At 57.9% G+C, this 23,356-nt stretch overlaps 1 protein-coding gene across 1 annotated transcript in view; it reads right to left on the reverse strand.

Moving 5' to 3' along the window:
• The window catches only part of bcl3 (BCL3 transcription coactivator), a 71,619-nt gene that overhangs the window by 13,209 nt on the left and 35,054 nt on the right, over nt 1-23,356 (reverse strand). The window lies entirely within an intron of this gene.

The raw sequence follows: 23,356 nt of genomic DNA on the forward strand, positions 1-23,356 counted from the left end.
GGAGGAGAGAGGAGGACAATGGGAGAGTGAGGTAGAGAGAGTGTGCAGAGAGGTCAGAACTAACATATCGAACACACGGGACATCGTGATATCACACATGCTGATGCAGAGCAAAACGATTCATGGGTAAACCTCAGGGAGAGGGTAAATCCCCCTGCATCCCTTCCCCTCTCCCATCCCACCAAATCAAGGTCCAAAGTAATGGGTCACACATACGGGGAGAAATATTGGGGCCACAGGGTGATTACAAAGATAGGGAGGGGGTCACAGAGATGGGGGGGGGGGGTGTGGTTTGGACCAGCGGGGTTACAGAGGGTTGTAGGGGCTAGAAGGGTCACAGAGATGGGGGTGGTTTGGACCAGAAGGGGTTACAGAGGGTTGTAGGGCTAGAAGGGTCACAGAGATGGGGGTGGTTTGGACCAGAAGGGGTTACAGAGGGTTGTAGGGGTTAGAAGGGTCACAGAGATGGGGGGGGGGTGGTTTGGACCAGAAGGGGTTACAGAGGGTTGTAGGGGCTAGAAAGGTCACAGAGATGGGGGTGGTTTGGACCAGAGGGGGTTACAGAGGGTTGTAGGGGCTAGAAGGGTCACAGAGATGGGGGTGGTTTGGACCAGAGGGGGTTACAGAGGGTTGTAGGGGCTAGAAAGGTCACAGAGATGGGGGTGGTTTGGACCAGAGGGGGTTACAGAGGGTTGTAGGGGCTAGAAGGGTCACAGAGATGGGGGTGGTTTGGACCAGAGGGGGTTACAGAGGGTTGTAGGGGCTAGAAGGGTCACAGAGATGGGGGTGGTTTGGACCAGAAGGGGTTACAGAGGGTTGTAGGGGCTAGAAGGGTCACAGAGATGGGGGTGGTTTGGACCAGAGGGGGTTACAGAGGGTTGTAGGGGCTAGAAAGGTCACAGAGATGGGGGTAGTTTGGACCAGAGGGGGTTACAGAGGGTTGTAGGGGCTAGAAGGGTCACAGAGATGGGGGTGGTTTGGACCAGAGGGGGTTACAGAGGGTTGTAGGGGCTAGAAGGGTCACAGAGATGGGGGTGGTTTGGACCAGTGGGGTTACAGAGGGTTGTAGGGGCTAGAAGGGTCACCGAGATGGGGGTGGTTTGGACCAGTGGGGTTACAGAGGGTTGTAGGGGCTAGAAGGGTCACAGAGATGGGGGTGGTTTGGACCAGCGGGGTTACAGAGGGTTGTAGGGGCTAGAAGGGTCACAGAGATGGGGGTGGTTTGGACCAGAGGGGGTTACAGAGGGTTGTAGGGGCTAGAAAGGTCACAGAGATGGGGGTGGTTTGGACCAGAGGGGGTTACAGAGGGTTGTAGGGGCTAGAAGGGTCACAGAGATGGGGGTGGTTTGGACCAGAGGGGGTTACAGAGGGTTGTAGGGGCTAGAAGGGTCACAGAGATGGGGGTGGTTTGGACCAGAGGGGGTTACAGAGGGTTGTAGGGGCTAGAAGGGTCACAGAGATGGGGGTGGTTTGGACCAGTGGGGATTACAGAGGGTTGTAGGGGCTAGAAGGGTCACAGAGATGGGGGGGGGTGGTTTGGACCAGCGGGGGTTACAGAGGGTTGTAGGGGCTAGAAGGGTCACCGAGATGGGGGTGGTTTGGACCAGCGGGGTTACAGAGGGTTGTAGGGGCTAGAAGGGTCACAGAGATGGGGGGGGGGGTGGTTTGGACCAGAGGGGATTACAGAGGGTTGTAGGGGCTAGAAGGATCACAGAGATGGGGGTGGGGGGCTGGTTTGGACCAGCGGGGTTACAGAGGGTTGTAGGGGCTAGAAGGGTCACAGAGATGGGGGTGGGGGGCTGGTTTGGACCAGCGGGGTTACAGAGGGTTGTAGGGGTTAGAAGGGTCACAGAGATGGGGCTTGTTTGGACCAGTGGGGGTTACAGAGGGTTGTAGGGGTTAGAAGGGTCACAGAGATGGGGCTTGTTTGGACCAGTGGGGGTTACAGAGGGTTGTAGGGGCTAGAAGGGTCACAGAGATGGGGGGGGGGCTGGTTTGGACCAGAGGGGGTTACAGAGGGTTGTAGGGGTTAGAAGGTTCACACAGATGGGGCTGGTTTGGACCAGTGGGGGTTACAGAGGGTTGTAGGGGTTAGAAGGGTCACAGAGATGGGGGGGGGGTGGTTTGGACCAGAAGGGGTTACAGAGGGTTGTAGGGGTTAGAAGGGTCACAGAGATGGGGGGGGGGTGGTTTGGACCAGAAGGGGTTACAGAGGGTTGTAGGGGCTAGAAGGGTCACAGAGATGGGGCTGGTTTGGACCAGTGGGGGTTACAGAGGGTTGTAGGGGCTAGAAGGGTCACAGAGATGGGGGTGGTTTGGACCAGAGGGGGTTACAGAGGGTTGTAGGGGCTAGAAGGGTCACAGAGATGGGGGTGGGGGGCTGGTTTGGACCAGCGGGGTTACAGAGGGTTGTAGGGGTTAGAAGGGTCACAGAGATGGGGGTGGGGGGCTGGTTTGGACCAGCGGGGTTACAGAGGGTTGTAGGGGTTAGAAGGGTCACAGAGATGGGGGGGGGGTGGTTTGGACCAGAAGGGGTTACAGAGGGTTGTAGGGGCTAGAAGGGTCACAGAGATGGGGGGGGGGCTGGTTTGGACCAGAAGGGGTTACAGAGGGTTGTAGGGGTTAGAAGGGTCACAGAGATGGGGCTGGTTTGGACCAGTGGGGGTTACAGAGGGTTGTAGGGGCTAGAAGGATCACAGAGATGGGGCTGGTTTGGACCAGCGGGGTTACAGAGGGTTGTAGGGGCTAGAAGGTTCACAGAGATGGGGCTGGTTTGGACCAGCGGGGTTACAGAGGGTTGTAGGGGCTAGAAGGTTCACACAGATGAGGGGTGTTAGGTTCAGTGTGGGTTACAGCTGAAGTAGTTGTAGTTGTCTCTCTGACTACGCGACAGCGGCTGACAGTTGTGAGTAAAGCTGAAGCTGCTGTCCCAGGAAGCTGAGGACGCAGATGCGGTAACCACAGCACATCCTATCTCCGCACCTCAGCTCGACTGACGCAGGTGAGGGAACCGCTCTCGCTGACAATTGTGCTCTTACGGGAAGGCAGGGCAGCGAGTGAGAACCCCACCCCTCCCCCTCCGCTGCCGCGATGGGGAGGAGAGAAGGTGTGAGGAGTGATGAGGGAGGGGGTAGGGCAGAGGGAGGGCAGGGGAGAGATGGGAGGGCAAGGATTGTGAAGGGTGGGGACAGGACAGTATTGACAGAGAGGGTCACAGACAGATCCACTGACGTCCATCTTCCCCCAGAGGGTCACATTGCCTGTGTATGTCTGTCTATGTGTGTGTCCGTCTGTCTCTGCGTCTGTGTGTGTGTGAGGGGTTCATGTTAAGCGTTTCACAATCCACACAACAATGAGACTCACCCCTTCCACTCCGATGGAATTGTCTGCCCACGTCCCTTGTCCTGCCCACATCCCTCTAAACGCTTCCTATCCACTGACCTGTCCAAGTGCCTTTGGAATGCACCTACCACTTAATCTCGTCTTTCGTTCCATATACGGACCGGCCGCTGGGTGAATGAGGTAAATCTCTCCACATCCCCAACTTCAAACTTGGTCCTCTGGTTCAGACTCCTCAACCCTGGGATAGGGTGAGTGTATTTCTTATCTCTGCCCCCCAGGTATTCTAAGTCTCTGAAAGGTCACCCCACAGCCCCTTCACTCCAGGAAAAGCACTCCTCTCTCTCTCTCTCTCTCTCTTTATCTCTCTCCCTCTCTCACCAGCACCCTCCTCTCTTTCTTCTCACCATTTCCTTCCTTGTCCCCACACCCTCTCTTCCTCTCAACCCTTCTCACACCATCCTCTCCAACACCCCTTCTCACTCACCCATTTTCTCCCTTCACCCTCTCTACCTCTCATCTGCTCTTCTCCCCCTCCATCTTGCTTTCCTTTCCCCCTCTTCCTCATTTTCTCTCCCATACCCTCTCCCCACTCCCTCCGTCAAACACTCCTTCAGTCTCCTTCTCTCCTCCACACCTCTCTCGCTCAACCCCTCCCTCCCACTCTCCCTCACCCTCCCTCCCTTCTCTATCCTTTTCCCCTACATCCCTCTCTCCCTTCAACCATCACCCACCCCTCTCCCTCTTCCCCCTCCTTCTCTCTTCCTCTTCCTCTCTCCCCTCCCATTTTCCCTCAATCAATCCTGCCCCCCTCACTTTCTCCCTCCCTATTCCCATCTATGTTGTTGGTGCATGGCCTAGTGGATAAGGCATCGGTCTAGTGATCTGAAGGTCACTGGTTTGAGCCTCAGCTGAGGCAGAGTGTTGTGTCCTTGAGCAAGGCACTTGACCACACATTGCTCTGCGATGACACTGGTGCCAAGCTGCATGGGTCCTAGTGCCCTTCCCTTGGACAACATCGGTGGCGTGGAGAGGGGAAGGCTTGCAGCTTGGGCAACTACTGGTCTCCCATACAACCCTGCCCAGGCCTGCACCCTGGAAACCTTCCAAGGCACAAATCCATGGTCTCACGAGACTAACAGATGCCTATTATTATTCCCATCTATCTCCCTCTCTCCCTCCTTAGACCCAGTCTCCATCTCTCCCGTCCATCTGTCTCCCTCCCTCTTTCCGCCCATCACACCCCCACCCCAGACGTTGAAATACTGACTGTACAACCGGGCATCACCTTGGCCATTTCGAGAATCAATCCCATGCCCATTCCCAGGATTAACACAGTACAGCCAGGAATGGGATGAGGGAAAGAATTCAACACCCGTTCCCAGGATTATCCCAGCACAACTGTGAAGGGGGTGAGGAAGAGGATCCCATACCAATTCCCCAGCTTGTCCCGGATGGCCACGGAGCGGCTGGGGGAAAGGATCCCATACCAATTCCCCAGCTTGTCCCGGATGGCCACGGAGCGGCTGGGGGAAAGGATCCCATACCAATTCCCCAGCTTGTCCCGGATGGCCACGGAGCGGCTGGGGGAAAGGATCCCATACCAATTCCCCAGCTTGTCCCGGATGGCCACGGAGCGGCTGGAGGAAGAGGATCCCATACCAATTCCCCAGCTTGTCCCGGATGGCCACGGAGCGGCTGGGGGAAAGGATCCCATACCAATTCCCCAGCTTGTCCCGGATGGCCACGGAGCGGCTGGGGGAAAGGATCCCATACCAATTCCCCAGCTTGTCCCGGATGGCCACGGAGCGGCTGGGGGAAAGGATCCCATACCAATTCCCCAGCTTGTCCCGGATGGCCACGGAGCGGCTGGGGGAAAGGATCCCATACCAATTCCCCAGCTTGTCCCGGATGGCCACGGAGCGGCTGGGGGAAAGATCACACTGACTCTACTCAGTCCTCCGCTACGCAGTACATTTCACTGGAAGGGGGGAGGGAACAGAGAGGGAAGAGGCAGAGGGGGAAGAGAGAGTGAGAGGAGAGAGGGAGAGGGAAAGAAAGAGGGAGGGGAAAGTGGGGACAGAAGGAGATGGGAAAGAGAGAGGGAAGGGGAGAGATAGGGAGACGGTGGAGAACAAGGGAGAGCGCAGGATCTTCTGCTTGCCTAGTACAGCCTCTCACCATCAACCCGACTGTGCCTGTACACTCACTGGGATGGTACATCTACAAGGTATGACTGACTCCCTTCTCTCCCACCCTTCCTCCCTCCATGCTCACACATCCGCACTCCTTTACTATCTCCAGCCCTGTTCCCCATCAGACTGTGTTTGGGATCAGACTGTGCCTAGATTCAGACTGTGTTTGGGATCAGACTGCAGCTGAGATCTGACTGTGGTTGGAATCAGACTGTGCCCAGGATCAGTCTGTACCCAGGATGAGACTGTGTTTGGGATCAGTGCGGTTGGAATCAGGCTGTGACTGGTATCAGATGTGCCTGGGATCAGCCCGTACCCAAGATGTGACTATGATTGGGATCAGACTGTGACTGGGATCAGATGTGCCTGGGATCAGCCCGTACCCAAGATGTGACTATGATTGGGATCAGACTGTGGCTGGGATCAGACTTTTCCTGGGAACGGATCATGCTCTGAGCAGGGACTAGGACCCGTGGGATGGCTCACTAACACCCCCCCACCTATCCTACAAACCTCTTATTGTGACACCCATAGCCCTACCATCCTACCATCCGAGGTAACAGCTCGGGAACAGCAGTGAGACACAGGTGTGTGTGTGTGTGTGTGTGTGAGAGTGTGTGTGTGAGTGTGTTTCTGTGAGAGAGAGAGAGAGAGAGAGAGAGAGAGAGAGAGAGAGGGAAGGAAGTGGCGGGCGGTGTGTGTGCCTGATTAGGGTTGCGGGAAAGTCCCGTTGCCACAGCTTGGGCCAGCACAGCGGGTGTCTCTCCAAGCGAGCAAGGCGGCACACACACACATGACTTCTTGTAAAAGAACACACACACCAGCACTAGTAGTAAACAATTCAGTTAACCCATCCCTGACCTAACACAGGAACAATGCTTCCACGCACTAGTGCATTCGACTCTCCTCCCACTCTGTAAGCCACCCTGAACCGTCAACCTGGGACAATACCCAGCCCTTCCTACACGCCACTGTGCCTGACCATGCCAGTGTGTGAAAGTGCGTGGAGGGAGCTTCATTGTGTCAAACCCCCCGAGTGTGTGATAGGAGATTGTGGAGGGAGCTTCACTGAGTCCAACCCCCCGATTGTGTGATAGGAGACAGTGGAGGGGATTCACTGTGTCCAACCCCCCGAGTGTGTGATAGGAGAGTGTGGAGGGAGCTTCACTATGTCAAACCCCCCGAGTGTGTGATAGGAGAGTGTGGAGGGGATTCACTGTGTCCAACCCCACGAGTGTGTGATAGGAGAGTGTGGAGGGGCTTCACTGTGTCCAACGCCCGAGTGTGTGATAGGAGAGTGTGGAGGGAGCTTCACTGTGTCCAACCCCCCGAGTGTGTGATAGGAGAGTGTGGAGGGGCTTCACAGTGTCCAGCACCCCCCCGAGTATGTGATAGGAGAGTGTGGAGGGGCTTCACTGTGTCCAACCCCCCCGAGTGTGTGATAGGAGAGTGTGGAGGGGATTCACTGTGTCCAAACCCCCGAGTGTGCGATAGGAGAGTGTGGAGGGGCTTCACAGTGTCCAGCACCCCCCCGAGTATGTGATAGGAGAGTGTGGAGGGGCTTCACTGTGTCCAACCCCCCCGAGTGTGTGATAGGAGAGTGTGGAGGGGATTCACTGTGTCCAACCCCCCGAGTGTGTGATAGGAGATCATGGAGGGGCTTCACTGTGTCCAACCCCCCCCCGAGTGTGTGATAGGAGAGTGTGGAGGGGATTCACTGTGTCCAACACCCCGAGTGTGTGATAGGAGATTGTGGAGGGGCTTCACTGTGTCCAACCCTTCCCGAGTGTGTGATAGGAGAGAACGGAGGGAGCTTCACTGTGTCCAACCCCCCGAGTGTGTGATAGGAGAGTGTGGAGGGAGTTTCACTGTGTCCAACCCCCCGACTGTGTGATAGGAGAGTGTGGAGGGGCTTCACTGTGTCCAACCCCCCGAGTGTGTGATAGGAGAGTGTGGAGGGGCTTCACTGTGTCCAACCCCCCGAGTGTGTGATAGGAGAGTGTGGAGGGGATTCACTGTGTCCAACCCCCCGAGTGTGTGATAGGAGAGTGTGGAGGGAGCTTCACTGTGTCCAACCCCCCGAGTGTGTGATAGGAGAGTGTGGAGGGGCTTCACTGTGTCCAACCCCCCGAGTGTGTGATAGGAGAGTGTGGAGGGGCTTCACTGTGTCCAACCCCCCCGAGTGTGTGATAGGAGAGTGTGGAGGGGCTTCACTGTGTCCAACCCCCCGAGTGTGTGATAGGAGAGTGTGGAGGGGATGCACTGTGTCCAACCCCCCGAGTGTGTGATAGGAGAGTGTGGAGGGGCTTCACTGTGTCCAACCCCCCGAGTGTGTGATAGGAGAGTGTGGAGGGAGCTTCACTGTATCCAACCCTCCGAGTGTGTGATAGGAGAGTGTGGAGGGGCTACACTGTGTCCAACCCCGCGAGTGTGTGATAGGAGAGTGTGGAGGGAGCTTCACTGTGTCCAACCCCCCGAGTGTGTGATAGGAGAGTGTGGAGGGGCTTCACTGTGTCCAACCCCCCTAGTGTGTGATAGGAGAGTGTGGAGGGGCTTCACTGTGTCCAACCCCCCGAGTGTGTGATAGGAGAGTGTGGAGGGGCTTCACTGTGTCCAACCCCCCGAGTGTGTGATAGGAGAGTGTGGAGGGGCTTCACTGTGCCCAACCCCCCGAGTGTGCGATAGGAGAGTGTGGAGGGGCTTCACTGTGTCCAACCCCCCGAGTGTATGATAGGAGAGTGTGGAGGGGCTTCACTGTGTCCAACCCCCCGAGTGTGTGATAGGAGAGTGTGGAGGGAGCTTCAGTGTGTCCAACCCCCCCGTGGGTGTGATAGGAGAGTACGGAGGGAGCTTAACTGTGTCCAACCACCGAGTGTGTGATAGGAGAGAGTGGAGGGGCTTCACTGTGTCCAAACCCTCGAGTGTGTGATAGGACAGTGTGGAGGGGCTTCACTGTGTCCAACCCCCCGAGTGTGTCATAGGAGAGAGTGGAGGGGCTTCACTGTGTCCAACCCCCCCGAGTGTGTGATAGGAGAGTGTGGAGGGGCTTCACTGTGTCCAACCCCCCGAGTGTGTGATAGGAGAGTGTGGAGGGGCTTCACTGTGTCCAACCCCTCGAGTGTGTGATAGGAGAGTGTGGAGGGAGCTTCACTGTGTCAAACCCCCCGAGTGTGTGATAGGAGAGTGTGGAGGGAGCTTCACTGTGTCCAACCCCCCCGAGTGTGTGATAGGAGAGTGTGGAGGGGCTTCACTGTGTCCAACCCCCCCGAGTGTGTGATAGGAGAGTGTGGAGGGGCTTCACTGTGTCCAACCCCCCGAGTGTGTGATAGGAGAGTGTGGAGGGACTTCACTGTGTCCAACCCCTCGAGTGTGTGATAGGAGAGTGTGGAGGGAGCTTCACTGTGTCAAACCCCCCGAGTGTGTGATAGGAGAGTGTGGAGGGAGCTTCACTGTGTCCAACCCCCCGAGTGTGTGATAGGAGAGTGTGGAGGGAGCTTCACTGTGTCAAACCCCCCGAGTGTGTGATAGGAGAGTGTGGAGGGAGCTTCACTGTGTCCAACCCCCCCGAGTGTGTGATAGGAGACAGTGGAGGGGCTTCACTGTGTCCAACCCCCCGAGTGTGTGATAGGAGAGTGTGGAGGGGCTTCACTGTGTCCAACCCCCCCAGTGCGTGATAGGAGAGTGTGGAGGGGATTCACTGTGTCCAACCCCTCGAGTGTGTGATAGGAGAGTGTGGAGGGAGCTTCACTGTGTCCAACCCCCCGAGTGTGTGATAGGAGAGTGTGGAGGGAGCTTCACTGTGTCCAACCCCCCCGAGTGTGTGATAGGAGACAGTGGAGGGGCTTCACTGTGTCCAACCCCCCGAGTGTGTGATAGGAGAGTGCGGAGGGAGCTTCACTGTGTCCAAACCCCCGAGTGTGTGATAGGAGAGTGTGGAGGGGCTTCACTGTGCCCAACCCCCCCAGTGCGTGATAGGAGAGTGTGGAGGGAGCTTCACTGTGTCCAAACCCCCGAGTGTGTGATAGGAGACAGTGGAGGGGCTTCACTGTGTCCAACCCCCCGAGTGTGTGATAGGAGAGTGTGGAGGGAGCTTCACTGTGTCCAACCCCCCCGAGTGTGTGATAGGAGAGTGTGGAGGGGCTTCACTGTGCCCAACCCCCCGAGTGTGTGATAGGAGAGTGTGGAGGGGCTTCACTGTGCCCAACCCCCCGAGTGCGTGATAGGAGAGTGTGGAGGGAGCTTCACTGTGTCCAGCACCCCCCCGAGTGTGCGATAGGAGAGTGTGGAGGGAGCTTCACTGTGTCCAACCCCCCCGAGTGTGTGATAGGAGAGTGTGGAGGGGCTTCACTGTGCCCAACCCCCCGAGTGCGTGATAGGAGAGTGTGGAGGGAGCTTCACTGTGTCCAGCACCCCCCCGAGTGTGCGATAGGAGAGTGTGGAGGGAGCTTCACTGTGTCCAACCCCCCCAGTGCGTGATAGGAGAGTGTGGAGGGAGCTTCACTGTGTCCAAACCCCCGAGTGTGTGATAGGAGAGTGTGGAGGGGCTTCACTGTGTCCAACCCCCCGAGTGTGTGATAGGAGAGTGTGGAGGGAGCTTCACTGTGTCCAACCCCCCAAGTGTGTGATAGGAGAGTGTGGAGGGAGCTTCACTGTGTCCAACCCCCCGAGTGTGTGATAGGAGAGTGTGGAGGGGCTTCACTGTGTCCAACCCCCCTAGTGTGTGATAGGAGAGTGTGGAGGGGCTTCACTGTGTCCAACCCCCCGAGTGTGTGATAGGAGAGTGTGGAGGGGCTTCACTGTGTCCAACCCCCCGAGTGTGTGATAGGAGAGTGTGGAGGGGCTTCACTGTGTCCAACCCCCCGAGTGTGTGATAGGTGAGTGTGGAGGGGCTTCACTGTCCAACCCCCCGAGTGTGTGATAGGAGAGTGTGGAGGGGCTTCACTGTGTCCAACCCCCCGAGTGTGTGATAGGTGAGTGTCGAGGGGCTTCACTGTGTCCAACACCCGAGTGTGTGATAAGAGAGTGTGGAGGGGCTTCACTGTGTCAAACCCCCCGAGTGTGTGATAGGAGAGTGTGGAGGGGCTTCACTGTGTCCAACCCCCCGAGTGTGTGATAGGAGAGTGTGGAGGGGCTTCACTGTGTCCAACCCCCCGAGTGTGTGATAGGAGAGTGTGGAGGGGCTTCACTGTGTCAAACCCCCCGAGTGTGTGATAGGAGAGTGTGGAGGGGCTTCACTGTGCCCAACCCCTCGAGTGTGTGATAGGAGAGTGTGGAGGGGCTTCACTGTGTCCAACCCCCCGAGTGTGTGATAGGAGAGTGTGGAGGGGCTTCACTGTGTCCAACCCCCCGAGTGTGTGATAGGAGAGTGTGGAGGGGCTTCACTGTGTCCAACCCCCCGAGTGTGTGATAGGAGAGTGTGGAGGGGATTCACTGTGTCCAACCCCCCGAGTGTGTGATAGGAGAGTGTGGAGGGAGCTTCACTGTGTCCAACCCCCCGAGTGTGTGATAGGAGAGTGTGGAGGGGCTTCACTGTGTCCAACCCCCCGAGTGTGTGATAGGAGAGTGTGGAGGGGCTTCACTGTGTCCAACCCCCCCGAGTGTGTGATAGGAGAGTGTGGAGGGGCTTCACTGTGTCCAACCCCCCGAGTGTGTGATAGGAGAGTGTGGAGGGGATGCACTGTGTCCAACCCCCCGAGTGTGTGATAGGAGAGTGTGGAGGGGCTTCACTGTGTCCAACCCCCCGAGTGTGTGATAGGAGAGTGTGGAGGGGCTTCACTGTGTCCAACCCCCCCGAGTGTGTGATAGGAGAGTGTGGAGGGGCTTCACTGTGTCCAACCCCCCGAGTGTGTGATAGGAGAGTGTGGAGGGGATGCACTGTGTCCAACCCCCCGAGTGTGTGATAGGAGAGTGTGGAGGGGCTTCACTGTGTCCAACCCCCCGAGTGTGTGATAGGAGAGTGTGGAGGGAGCTTCACTGTATCCAACCCTCCGAGTGTGTGATAGGAGAGTGTGGAGGGAGCTTCACTGTGTCCAACCCCCCGAGTGTGTGATAGGAGAGTGTGGAGGGGCTTCACTGTGTCCAACCCCCCTAGTGTGTGATAGGAGAGTGTGGAGGGGCTTCACTGTGTCCAACCCCCCGAGTGTGTGATAGGAGAGTGTGGAGGGGCTTCACTGTGTCCAACCCCCCGAGTGTGTGATAGGAGAGTGTGGTGGGGCTTCACTGTGCCCAACCCCCCGAGTGTGTGAATAGAGAGTGTGGAGGGGCTTCACTGTGTCCAACCCCCCGAGTGTATGATAGGAGAGTGTGGAGGGGCTTCACTGTGTCCAACCCCCCGAGTGTGTGATAGGAGAGTGTGGAGGGAGCTTCAGTGTGTCCAACCCCCCCGAGGGTGTGATAGGAGAGTACGGAGGGAGCTTAACTGTGTCCAACCACCGAGTGTGTGATAGGAGAGTGTGGAGGGGCTTCACTGTGTCCAACCCCTCGAGTGTGTGATAGGACAGTGTGGAGGGGCTTCACTGTGTCCAACCCCCCGAGTGTGTCATAGGAGAGTGTGGAGGGGCTTCACTGTGTCCAACCCCCCCGAGTGTGTGATAGGAGAGTGTGGAGGGGCTTCACTGTGTCCAACCCCCCGAGTGTGTGATAGGAGAGTGTGGAGGGGCTTCACTGTGTCCAACCCCTCGAGTGTGTGATAGGAGAGTGTGGAGGGAGCTTCACTGTGTCAAACCCCCCGAGTGTGTGATAGGAGAGTGTGGAGGGAGCTTCACTGTGTCCAACCCCCCGAGTGTGTGATAGGAGAGTGTGGAGGGGCTTCACTGTGTCCAACCCCCCCGAGTGTGTGATAGGAGAGTGTGGAGGGGCTTCACTGTGTCCAACCCCCCGAGTGTGTGATAGGAGAGTGTGGAGGGGCTTCACTGTGTCCAACCCCTCGAGTGTGTGATAGGAGAGTGTGGAGGGAGCTTCACTGTGTCCAACCCCCCGAGTGTGTGATAGGAGATTGTGGAGGGAGCTTCACTGTGTCAAACCCCCCGAGTGTGTGATAGGAGAGTGTGGAGGGAGCTTCACTGTGTCCAACCCCCCCGAGTGTGTGATAGGAGACAGTGGAGGGGCTTCACTGTGTCCAACCCCCCGAGTGTGTGATAGGAGAGTGTGGAGGGGCTTCACTGTGTCCAACCCCCCCAGTGCGTGATAGGAGAGTGTGGAGGGGATTCACTGTGTCCAACCCCTCGAGTGTGTGATAGGAGAGTGTGGAGGGAGCTTCACTGTGTCCAACCCCCCGAGTGTGTGATAGGAGAGTGTGGAGGGAGCTTCACTGTGTCCAACCCCCCCGAGTGTGTGACAGGAGACAGTGGAGGGGCTTCACTGTGTCCAACCCCCCGAGTGTGTGATAGGAGAGTGCGGAGGGAGCTTCACTGTGTCCAAACCCCCGAGTGTGTGATAGGAGAGTGTGGAGGGGCTTCACTGTGCCCAACCCCCCCAGTGCGTGATAGGAGAGTGTGGAGGGAGCTTCACTGTGTCCAAACCCCCGAGTGTGTGATAGGAGACAGTGGAGGGGCTTCACTGTGTCCAACCCCCCGAGTGTGTAATAGGAGAGTGTGGAGGGAGCTTCACTGTGTCCAACCCCCCCGAGTGTGTGATAGGAGAGTGTGGAGGGGCTTCACTGTGCCCAACCCCCCGAGTGTGTGATAGGAGAGTGTGGAGGGGCTTCACTGTGCCCAACCCCCCGAGTGCGTGATAGGAGAGTGTGGAGGGAGCTTCACTGTGTCCAGCACCCCCCCGAGTGTGCGATAGGAGAGTGTGGAGGGAGCTTCACTGTGTCCAACCCCCCCGAGTGTGTGATAGGAGAGTGTGGAGGGGCTTCACTGTGCCCAACCCCCCGAGTGCGTGATAGGAGAGTGTGGAGGGAGCTTCACTGTGTCCAGCACCCCCCCGAGTGTGCGATAGGAGAGTGTGGAGGGAGCTTCACTGTGTCCAACCCCCCCAGTGCGTGATAGGAGAGTGTGGAGGGAGCTTCACTGCGTCCAAACCCCCGAGTGTGTGATAGGAGAGTGTGGAGGGGCTTCACTGTGTCCAACCCCCCGAGCGTGTGATAGGAGAGTGTGGAGGGAGCTTCACTGTGTCCAACCCCCCAAGTGTGTGATAGGAGAGTGTGGAGGGAGCTTCACTGTGTCCAACCCCCCGAGTGTGTGATAGGAGAGTGTGGAGGGGCTTCACTGTGTCCAACCCCCCTAGTGTGTGATAGGAGAGTGTGGAGGGGCTTCACTGTGTCCAACCCCCCGAGTGTGTGATAGGAGAGTGTGGAGGGGCTTCACTGTGTCCAACCCCCCGAGTGTGTGATAGGAGAGTGTGGAGGGGCTTCACTGTGTCCAACCCCCCGAGTGTGTGATAGGTGAGTGTGGAGGGGCTTCACTGTCCAACCCCCCGAGTGTGTGATAGGAGAGTGTGGAGGGGCTTCACTGTGTCCAACCCCCCGAGTGTGTGATAGGTGAGTGTCGAGGGGCTTCACTGTGTCCAACCCCCGAGTGTGTGATAGGAGAGTGTGGAGGGGCTTCACTGTGTCAAACCCCCCGAGTGTGTGATAGGAGAGTGTGGAGGGGCTTCACTGTGTCCAACCCCCCGAGTGTGTGATAGGAGAGTGTGGAGGGGCTTCACTGTGTCCAACCCCCCGAGTGTGTGATAGGAGAGTGTGGAGGGGCTTCACTGTGTCAAACCCCCCGAGTGTGTGATAGGAGAGTGTGGAGGGGCTTCACTGTGCCCAACCCCCCGAGTGTGTGATAGGAGAGTGTGGAGGGGCTTCACTGTGTCCAACCCCCCGAGTGTGTGATAGGAGAGTGTGGAGGGGCTTCACTGTGTCCAACCCCCCGAGTGTGTGATAGGAGAGTGTGGAGGGAGCTTCACTGTGTCCAACCCCCCGAGTGTGTGATAGGAGAGTGTGGAGGGGCTTCACTGTGCCCAACCCCCCGAGTGTGTGATAGGAGAGTGTGGAGGGGCTTCACTGTGTCCAAGCCCACGTTTGAGTGATAGGAGAGTGTGGAGGGAGCTTCAGTGTGTCCAACCCCCCCCCGAGGGTGTGATAGGAGAGTACGGAGGGAGCTTAACTGTGTCCAACCCCCGAGTGTGTGATAGGAGAGTGTGGAGGGGCTTCACTGTGCCCAACCCCCCGAGTGTGTGATAGGAGAGTGTGGAGGGGCTTCACTGTGCCCAACCCCCCGAGTGTGTGATAGGAGAGTGTGGAGGGGCTTCACTGTGCCCAACCCCCCGAGTGTGTGATAGGAGAGTGTGGAGGGGATTCACTGTGTCCAACCCCCCGAGTGTGTGATAGGAGAGTGTGGAGGGGCTTCACTGTGTCCAACGCCCGAGTGTGTGATAGGAGAGTGTGGAGGGAGCTTCACTGTGTCCAACCCCCCGAGTGTGTGATAGGAGAGTCTGGAGGGGCTTCACTGTGTCCAACCCCCCGAGTGTGTGATAGGAGAGTGTGGAGGGGCTTCACTGTGTCCAACGCCCGAGTGTGTGATAGGAGAGTGTGGAGGGAGCTTCACTGTGTCCAACCCCCCGAGTGTGTGATAGGAGAGTGTGGAGGGGCTTCACTGTGTCCAAACCCCCGAGTGTGTGATAGGAGTGTGTGGAGGGGCTTCACTGTGTCCAACCCCCCTGAGTGTGAGATAGGAGATTGTGGAGGGGCTTCACTGTGTCCAACCCCCCGAGTGTGTGATAGGAGAGTGTGGAGGGAGCTTCACTGTGTCCAACCCCCCCCGAGTGTGTGATAGGAGAGTGTGGAGGGAGCTTCACTGTGTCCAACCCCCCGAGTGTGCGATAGGAGAGTGTGGAGGGGCTTCACAGTGTCCAGCACCCCCCCGAGTATGTGATAGGAGAGTGTGGAGGGGCTTCACTGTGTCCAACCCCCCCGAGTGTGTGATTGGAGACTGTGGAGGGGATTCACTGTGTCCAACCCCCCGAGTGTGTGATAGGAGAGTGTGGAGGGGCTTCACTGTGTCCAACCCCCCGAGTGTGTGATAGGAGAGTGTGGAGGGGCTTCACTGTGTCCAACCCTCCGAGTGTGTGATAGGAGAGTGTGGAGGGAGCTTCACTGTGTCCAAACCCCCGAGTGTGTGATAGGAGAGTGTGGAGGGGCTTCACTGTGTCCAACCCCCCGAGTGTGTGATAGGAGACAGTGGAGGGGCTTCACTGTGTCCAGCACCCCCCCGAGTGTGTGATAGGAGAGTGTGGAGGGGCTTCACTGTGCCCAACCCCCCGAGTGTGTGATAGGAGATTGCGGAGGGAGTTTAAATGTGTCCAACCCCCCTAGTGAGTAATAGGAGAGTGTGGAGGGAGCTTCACAGTGTCCAATCCCCCCAATGCGTGATAGGAGAGTGTGGAGGAAGCTTCACTGTGTCCAACCCCCCGAGTGTGTGATAGGAGACAGTGGAGGGGCTTCACTGTGTCCAACCCCCCGAGTGTGTGATAGGAGAGTGCGGAGGGAGCTTCACTGTGTCCAAACCCCCGAGTGTGTGATAGGAGAGTGTGGAGGGGCTTCACTGTGCCCAACCCCCCCAGTGCGTGATAGGAGAGTGTGGAGGGAGCTTCACTGTGTCCAACCCCCCGAGTGTGCGATAGGAGAGTGTGGAGGGGCTTCACAGTGTCCAGCACCCCCCCGAGTATGTGATAGGAGAGTGTGGAGGGGCTTCACTGTGTCCAACCCCCCCGAGTGTGTGATAGGAGACTGTGGAGGGGATTCACTGTGTCCAACCCCCCGAGTGTGTGATAGGAGATCATGGAGGGGCTTCACTGTGTCCAACCCCCCCCGAGTGTGTGATAGGAGAGTGTGGAGGGGATTCACTGTGTCCAACCCCCCGAGTGTGTGATAGGAGATTGTGGAGGGGCTTCACTGTGTCCAACCCCCCCCCGAGTGTGTGATAGGAGAGAACGGAGGGAGCTTCACTGTGTCCAACCCCCCGAGTGTGTGATAGGAGAGTGTGGAGGGGATTCACTGTGTCCAGCACCCCCCTGAGTGTGTGATAGGAGATTGTGGAGGGAGTTTCACTGTGTCCAACCCCCCGACTGTGTGATAGGAGAGTGTGGAGGGGCTTCACTGTGTCCAACCCCCCGAGTGTGTGATAGGAGAGTGTGGAGGGGCTTCACTGTGTCCAACCCCCCGAGTGTGTGATAGGAGAGTGTGGAGGGGATTCACTGTGTCCAACCCCCCGAGTGTGTGATAGGAGAGTGTGGAGGGAGCTTCACTGTGTCCAACCCCCCGAGTGTGTGATAGGAGAGTGTGGAGGGGCTTCACTGTGCCCAACCCCCCAAGTGTGTGATAGGAGAGTGTGGAGGGGCTTCACTGTGTCCAACCCCCCCGAGTGTGTGATAGGAGAGTGTGGAGGGGCTTCACTGTGTCCAACCCCCCGAGTGTGTGATAGGAGAGTGTGGAGGGGATGCACTGTGTCCAACCCCCCGAGTGTGTGATAGGAGAGTGTGGAGGGGCTACACTGTGTCCAACCCCCCGAGTGTGTGATAGGAGAGAGTGGAGGGGCTTCACTGTGTCCAACCCCCCGAGTGTGTGATACGAGAGTGTGGAGGGGCTTCACTGTGTCCAACCCCCCTAGTGTGTGATAGGAGAGTGTGGAGGGGCTTCACTGTGTCCAACCCCTCGAGTGTGTGATAGGAGAGTGTGGAGGGGCTTCACTGTGTCCAACCCCCCGAGTGTGTGATAGGAGAGTGTGGAGGGGCTTCACTGTGCCCAACCCCCCGAGTGTGTGATAGGAGAGTGTGGAGGGGCTTCACTGTGTCCAACCCCCCGAGTGTGTGATAGGAGAGTGTGGAGGGGCTTCACTGTGTCCAACCCCCCGAGTGTGTGATAGGAGAGTGTGGAGGGGCTTCACTGTGTCCAACCCTCCGAGTGTGTGATAGGAGAGTGTGGAGGGAGCTTCACTGTGTCCAAACCCCCGAGTGTGTGATAGGAGAGTGTGGAGGGGCTTCACTGTGTCCAACCCCCCGAGTGTGTGATAGGAGACAGTGGAGGGGCTTCACTGTGTCCAGCACCCCCCCGAGTGTGTGATAGGAGAGTGTGGAGGGGCTTCACTGTGCCCAACCCCCCGAGTGTGTGATAGGAGATTGCGGAGGGAGTTTAAATGTGTCCAACCCCCCTAGTGAGTAATAGGAGAGTGTGGAGGGAGCTTCACAGTGTCCAATCCCCCCAATGCGTGATAGGAGAGTGTGGAGGGAGCTTCACTGTGTCCAACCCCCCGAGTGTGTGATAGGAGACAGTGGAGGGGCTTCACTGTGTCCAACCCCCCGAGTGTGTGATAGGAGAGTGCGGAGGGAGCTTCACTGTGTCCAAACCCCCGAGTGTGTGATAGGAGAGTGTGGAGGGGCTTCACTGTGCCCAACCCCCCCAGTGCGTGATAGGAGAGTGTGGAGGGAGCTTCACTGTGTCCAACCCCCCGAGTGTGCGATAGGAGAGTGTGGAGGGGCTTCACAGTGTCCAGCACCCCCCCGAGTATGTGATAGGAGAGTGTGGAGGGGCTTCACTGTGTCCAACCCCCCCGAGTGTGTGATAGGAGACTGTGGAGGGGATTCACTGTGTCCAACCCCCCGAGTGTGTGATAGGAGATCATGGAGGGGCTTCACTGTGTCCAACCCCCCCCGAGTGTGTGATAGGAGAGTGTGGAGGGGATTCACTGTGTCCAACCCCCCGAGTGTGTGATAGGAGATTGTGGAGGGGCTTCACTGTGTCCAACCCCCCCCCGAGTGTGTGATAGGAGAGAACGGAGGGAGCTTCACTGTGTCCAACCCCCCGAGTGTGTGATAGGAGAGTGTGGAGGGGCTTCACTGTGTCCAGCACCCCCCTGAGTGTGTGATAGGAGATTGTGGAGGGAGTTTCACTGTGTCCAACCCCCCGACTGTGTGATAGGAGAGTGTGGAGGGGCTTCACTGTGTCCAACCCCCCGAGTGTGTGATAGGAGAGTGTGGAGGGGCTTCACTGTGTCCAACCCCCCGAGTGTGTGATAGGAGAGTGTGGATTGGATTCACTGTGTCCAACCCCCCGAGTGTGTGATAGGAGAGTGTGGAGGGAGCTTCACTGTGTCCAACCCCCCGAGTGTGTGATAGGAGAGTGTGGAGGGGCTTCACTGTGTCCAACCCCCCGAGTGTGTGATAGGAGAGTGTGGAGGGGCTTCACTGTGTCCAACCCCCCCGAGTGTGTGATAGGAGAGTGTGGAGGGGCTTCACTGTGTCCAACCCCCCGAGTGTGTGATAGGAGAGTGTGGAGGGGATGCACTGTGTCCAACCCCCCGAGTGTGTGATAGGAGAGTGTGGAGGGGCTACACTGTGTCCAACCCCCCGAGTGTGTGATAGGAGAGAGTGGAGGGGCTTCACTGTGTCCAACCCCCCGAGTGTGTGATACGAGAGTGTGGAGGGGCTTCACTGTGTCCAACCCCCCTAGTGTGTGATAGGAGAGTGAGGAGGGGCTTCACTGTGTCCAACCCCCCGAGTGTGTGATAGGAGAGTGTGGAGGGGCTTCACTGTGTCCAACCCCCCGAGTGTGTGATAGGAGAGTGTGGAGGGGCTTCACTGTGCCCAACCCCCCGAGTGTGTGATAGGAGAGTGTGGAGGGGCTTCACTGTGTCCAACCCCCCGAGTGTGTGATAGGAGAGTGTGGAGGGGCTTCACTGTGTCCAACCCCCCGAGTGTGTGATAGGAGAGTGTGGAGGGAGCTTCAGTGTGTCCAACCCCCCCGAGGGTGTGATAGGAGAGTACGGAGGGAGCTTAACTGTGTCCAACCACCGAGTGTGTGATAGGAGAGTGTGGAGGGGCTTCACTGTGTCCAACCCCTCGAGTGTGTGATAGGACAGTGTGGAGGGGCTTCACTGTGTCCAACCCCCGAGTGTGTCATAGTAGAGTGTGGAGGGGCTTCACTGTGTCCAACCCCTCGAGTGTGTGATAGGAGAGTGTGGAGGGAGCTTCACTGTGTCAAACCCCCCGAGTGTGTGATAGGAGAGTGTGGAGGGAGCTTCACTGTGTCCAACCCCCGAGTGTGTGATAGGAGAGTGTGGAGGGGCTTCACTGTGTCCAACCCCCCCGAGTGTGTGATAGGAGAGTGTGGAGGGGCTTCACTGTGTCCAACCCCCCGAGTGTGTGATAGGAGAGTGTGGAGGGGCTTCACTGTGTCCAACCCCTCGAGTGTGTGATAGGAGAGTGTGGAGGGAGCTTCACTGTGTCAAACCCCCCGAGTGTGTGATAGGAGAGTGTGGAGGGAGCTTCACTGTGTCCAACCCCCCGAGTGTGTGATAGGAGAGTGTGGAGGGAGCTTCACTGTGTCAAACCCCCCGAGTGTGTGATAGGAGAGTGTGGAGGGAGCTTCACTATGTCCAACCCCCGCGAGTGTGTGATAGGAGACAGTGGAGGGGCTTCACTGTGTCCAACCCCCCGAGTGTGTGATAGGAGAGTGTGGAGGGGCTTCACTGTGTCCACCCCCCCCAGTGCGTGATAGGAGAGTGTGGAGGGGATTCACTGTGTCCAACCCCTCGAGTGTGTGATAGGAGAGTGTGGAGGGAGCTTCACTGTGTCCAACCCCCCGAGTGTGTGATAGGAGAGTGTGGAGGGAGCTTCACTGTGTCCAACCCCCCCCGAGTGTGTGATAGGAGACAGTGGAGGGGCTTCACTGTGTCCAACCCCCCGAGTGTGTGATAGGAGAGTGCGGAGGGAGCTTCACTGTGTCCAAACACCCGAGTGTGTGATAGGAGAGTGTGGAGGGGCTTCACTGTGCCCAACCCCCCCAGTGCGTGATAGGAGAGTGTGGAGGGAGCTTCACTGTGTCCAAACCCCCGAGTGTGTGATAGGAGACAGTGGAGGGGCTTCACTGTGTCCAACCCCCCGAGTGTGTGATAGGAGAGTGTGGAGGGAGCTTCACTGTGTCCAACCCCCCCAGTGCGTGATAGGAGAGTGTGGAGGGAGCTTCACTGTGTCCAGAACCCCCCCGAGTGTGCGATAGGAGAGTGTGGAGGGAGCTTCACTGTGTCCAACCCCCCCAGTGCGTGATAGGAGAGTGTGGAGGGAGCTTCACTGTGTCCAAACCCCCGAGTGTGTGATAGGAGAGTGTGGAGGGGCTTCACTGTGTCCAACCCCCCGAGTGTGTGATAGGAGAGTGTGGAGGGAGCTTCACTGTGTCCAACCCCCCGAGTGTGTGATAGGAGAGTGTGGAGGGAGCTTCACTGTGTCCAACCCCCCGAGTGTGTGATAGGAGAGTGTGGAGGGGATTCACTGTGTCCAACCTCCCCGAGTGTGTGATAGGAGAGTGTGGAGGGGCTTCACTGTGTCCAACCCCCCGAGTGTGTGATAGGAGAGTGTGGAGGGGCTTCACTGTGTCCAACCCCCCGAGTGTGTGATAGGAGAGTGTGGAGGGGCTTCACTGTGTCCAACCCCCCGAGTGTGTGATAGGTGAGTGTGGAGGGGCTTCACTGTCCAACCCCCCCGAGTGTGTGATAGGAGAGTGTGGAGGGGCTTCACTGTGTCCAACCCCCCGAGTGTGTGATAGGTGAGTGTCGAGGGGCTTCACTGTGTCCAACCCCCCGAGTGTGTGATAGGAGAGTGTGGAGGGGCTTCACTGTGTCCAACCCCCCGAGTGTGTGATAGGAGAGTGTGGAGGGAGCTTCACTGTATCCAACCCCCCGAGTGTGTGATAGGAGAGTGTGGAGGGAGCTTCACTGTGTCCAACCCCCCGAGTGTGTGATAGGAGAGTGTGGAGGGAGCTTCACTGTATCCAACCCCCCGAGTGTGTGATAGGAGAGTGTGGAGGGAGCTTCACTGTGTCCAACCCCCCCGAGTGCGTGATAGGAGAGTGTGGAGGGAGCTTCACAGTGTCCAACCCCCCGAGTGTGTGATAGGAGAGTGTGGAGGGGCTTCACTGTGTCCAACCCCCCGAGTGTGTGATAGGAGAGTGTGGAGGGGCTTCACTGTGTCCAACCCCCCGAGTGTGTGATAGGAGAGTGTGGAGGGAGCTTCACTGTGTCCAACCCCCCGAGTGTGTGATAGGAGAGTGTGGAGGGAGCTTCACTGTGTCCAACCCCCCGAGTGTGTGATAGGAGAGTGTGGAGGGGCTTCACAGTGTCCAACCCCCCGAGTGTGTGATAGGAGAGTGTGGAGGGGCTTCACTGTGTCCAAACCCCCGAGTGTGTGATAGGAGAGTGTGGAGGGAGCTTCACTGTGTCCAACCCCCCGAGTGTGTGATAGGAGAGTGTGGAGGGGCTTCACTGTGCCCAACCCCCCGAGTGTGTGATAGGAGAGTGTGGAGGGGCTTCACTGTGCCCAACCCCCCGAGTGTGTGATAGGAGAGTGTGGAGGGGCTTCACTGTGCCCAACCCCCCGAGTGTGTGATAGGAGAGTGTGGAGGGGCTTCACTGTGCCCAACCCCCCGAGTGTGTGATAGGAGAATGTGGAGGGGCTTCACTGTGCCCAACCCCCCGAGTGTGTGATAGGAGAGTGTGGAGGGGCTTCACTGTGCCCAACCCCCCGAGTGTGTGATAGGAGAGTGTGGAGGGGCTTCACTGTGCCCAACCCCCCAAGTGTATGATAGGAGAGAGTGGGGGGCTTCACTGTGCCCAACCCCCCGAGTGTGTGATAGGAGAGTGTGGAGGGGCTTCACTGTGTCCAACCCCCCGAGTGTGTGATAGGAGAGTGTGGAGGGGCTTCACTGTGTCCAACGCCCGAGTGTGTGATAGGAGAGTGTGGAGGGGCTTCACTGTGTCCAACCCCCCGAGTGTGTGATAGGAGAGTGTGGAGGGGCTTCACTGTGTCCAAACCCCCGAGTGTGTGATAGGAGTGTGTGGAGGGGCTTCACTGTGTCCAACCCCCCGAGTGTGTGATAGGAGAGTGTGGAGGGAGCTTCACTGTGTCCAACCCCCCGAGTGTGTGATAGGAGAGTGTGGAGGGGCTTCACTGTGTCCAACCCCCCGAGTGTGTGATAGGAGAGTGTGGAGGGGCTTCACTGTGTCCAAACCCCCGAGTGTGTGATAGGAGAGTGTGGAGGGGATTCACTGTGTCCAGCCCCCCGAGTGTGTGATAGGAGAGTGTGGAGGGGCTTCACTGTGTCCAAACCCCCGAGTGTGTGATGGAGAGTGTGGAGGGGCTTCACTGTGTCCAACCCCCCGAGTGTGTGATAGGTGAGTGTGGAGGGGATTCACTGTGCCCAACCCCCCGAGTGTGTGATAGGAGAGTGTGGAGGGGCTTCACTGTGTCCAACCCCCCGAGTGTGTGATAGGAGAGTGTGGAGGGAGCTTCACAGTGTCCAACCCCCCCGAGTGTGTGATAGGAGAGTGTGGAGGGGCTTCACTGTGTCCAACCCACCGAGTGCGTGATAGGAGAGTGTGGAGGGAGCTTCACTGTGTCCAACCCTCCGAGTGTGTGATAGGAGAGTGTGGAGGGAGCTTCACTGTGTCCAACCCTCCGAGTGTGTGATAGGAGAGTGTGGAGGGAGCTTCACTGTGTCCAACCCCCCGAGTGTGTGATAGGAGAGTACGGAGGGGCTTCACTGTGTCCAACCCCCCGAGTGTGTGATAGGAGAGTGTGGAGGGGCTTCACTGTGTCCAACCCCCCGAGTGTGTGATAGGAGAGTGTGGAGGGGCTTCACTGTGCCCAACCCCCCGAGTGTGTGATAGGAGAGTGTGGAGGGAGCTTCACTGTGTCCAACCCCCCGAGTGTGTGATAGGAGAGTGTGGAGGGGCTGCACTGTGTCCAACCCCCCCGAGTGTGTGATAGGAGAGTGTGGAGGGAGCTTCACAGTGTCCAACCCCCCCGAGTGTGTGATAGGAGAGTGTGGAGGAGCTTCACTGTGT

Source organism: Hypanus sabinus, chromosome 1 (genome assembly GCF_030144855.1).
Source record: "Hypanus sabinus isolate sHypSab1 chromosome 1, sHypSab1.hap1, whole genome shotgun sequence".
NCBI classification, from domain to species: domain Eukaryota; kingdom Metazoa; phylum Chordata; class Chondrichthyes; order Myliobatiformes; family Dasyatidae; genus Hypanus; species Hypanus sabinus.